Raw genomic sequence first — 2406 nt, 5'->3', positions numbered from 1 at the left:
CGGCCACCCCCCGCGACACCGGTGCACAACGGGCCCCGTTCTCTAACCGGGGCACAGACACGGGTCAGAGCCGGCGCTGCAGCGCGAGACGGGCTTTCTGCCAGGCCGAGCTCCCGTGGGTGCAGGACACCCCTCGCTGGGTGCAGGGATAACAGACGGACCCCCGGCACCAGTTCCTGGAAACCGCCCCCCCCGCCCCAGCGCCCACCGCCACCACCGCACGTCACTGCCTCGGCCGCAGCGCCGGCTCCCGAACGGCCGCCTGAGCGAAAGAGGCACCAATAACTCATCGTTAGTGGAGACTTCTATTATTTTTATGGCAGTTGTTCTTTCCTTCCTGTTGTAACTTTTAATTAAAATCTACAGAAGGAAGATAACTAGTCCCTCTGCATAATTGCGGGGAGTAAATTTTATTGTATAGAAAAGTGGTTTTAATTTTTAATAGACTTATTTTTAAGGAAGAGCAACACTTTGAAGGGATCTGTGAGCTCTGGTAACGTTATCAAAGGCGAGAAGAGGAACAAAGATGGGTTTATTACATGTTTCCTATAAAACTGTTATTTTAGGGGAGTTCTGTGCTTCCTCCTAATGAGAGATGAATTGCACCAGCTTCGTTTGCTGTAGGAGGAAAATTAAAATGAAACTGATAAGAGGCCGAGCCTCTAGCTTCTGACTTACCTCCCAATTATAAATGAAAGCTCACAGGCATTCCAGAGATGGGACTTGATGTCTACATTAATTATAAATAAATTATCTACACTTAATGTTTAAATGAAATTCCAGATAAAGCTTTATATTTAGAAGAGCATTGCATCAGTGCATAAATATTTATGCGAGGAGTCTGGATGAACTGCGGCTGCTTTGGCGTGACGTCGCAGCCGGAGCGGGGACCCCCGGCCGGGCGCTCGGGGGGGAGCGGAGCCCACTGGTGCCGGGAGGGGAGCGGGGCAGTCGGGTCCCAAACCCAAACCACCACCAGCGTTTGGAGCAGGGAAGTAGCAGGACACGCTGGGGCTGTGCCATGCGGAGCAGCAGAGACATCCCCTGCATGTGGCCAGGGCCTCCCTCCATTTTTCTCCCACACCTGAGACCCACTGGGATGTGGCCACTGAGGCACACGGTGCCGGAGCCAGGAGAGCTTTGCCCCCCACCACAGGGCAGGGGGACACAGCAGAGCCCCGGGGGGAGCAGCCCCAGCCCCAGGCAGTACCTCTGGTGACAGGGACCCGGCACCGTAAACCCGACAGCGCCAGCCTGGGTGGGGGCTCCATACCTGGGCAGCACTGCGGGTCTCTGGGTGGTGGATCACAGCAGCTTTCACAGGACACGGCGGGACCGGCACAAGCCCACAGAAGAAGTCTGGGTCCATGCCGGGGGGATGGCTGCTCCCAAAGCCCCGCTGCCAACAGAGCCAAACACTTCTGCCGGTTCCCAAAGGTTTCTCCTGCCGTGGGGCTCAGGAAACACCACCACAGCCAACTCCATCCCAGCAACAGCCATTCCCCCACAGAACAGACCTGGTCCTCCTCTCCATCCCAACGCCACAGAGGCACCACTCACACTTAAAGCCTCAGCCCCAGGGTGGGGGGGGCTGAATGGCCCCACCTGGGCATGGGGGCTCAGCTGCCCTGCCTGCGCTGCCTGCACTGCCCACCCTGCCTGCACTGCTGCCTGCACTGCTGCCTGCATTGCAGGGGAGCTGCCAGGACCCCCTTTTCCAGGAGGTAAACTGAGGCACAGAGAAAAGCCCTGATTTGCTCTACGCATTCTAGTATTAACCACAATCACTTTAGCAACAAGGACAATATGTTCTATAGCAGAAAATAAATGCTGTTTTCCATCACGCCCTCTCCCTGCCGCCCCAGGACCAACCCCCGCTGTACCCTGAGCCCCGAGAGGCCATTTCAGAGCTTTTCACTTCCCCAGCAGCAAGAAGGGGACACCATCCGCGCCACAGCATCTTTCACAGCTTCGCCTCAGCTGCTGCAGGAAGTTTTACGGCTCACACAGGTTTGCCGTTTGGCTCGGGCTTAAAAGGAGACATTTTTTATGCTTTAATGCAGCCAGGGTGGAAGAGGAGAAATTTGACGGGCCTTTGGCTCAAAGCTGCGTAGAAAAACAGCAAAAGACAGTAAATAAAAGATGACTGCAATGGTTCAGCCCCCGTCACTTGGGCAGAAGTTCAGCCAAGGTCGGGACGGGATCCGGCATCCTCAGCAGCCGCCTCAGAGGTGGGACGTCGTCCCCAGGGACACGGGGAGCAGCCCGTGCCAGCAGCCGGCCATGAGCAGATGTGCCGCCCTACACACCGGGGATGCCGCCCCGGGTCCCGATGGGAAGCCCAAAGGATGAAACCTCCTCCCTGTGGCCGGGCGCTCCCGGCCTGCCTGCCGGAGCTGCTTCATC

This window comes from Charadrius vociferus, unplaced genomic scaffold, assembly GCF_000708025.1.
Source record: "Charadrius vociferus isolate BGI_N301 unplaced genomic scaffold, ASM70802v2 scaffold1551, whole genome shotgun sequence".
In the NCBI taxonomy this organism is placed as follows: Eukaryota; Metazoa; Chordata; class Aves; order Charadriiformes; family Charadriidae; genus Charadrius; species Charadrius vociferus.
Note: the sequence above shows the minus strand (reverse complement) of the source record.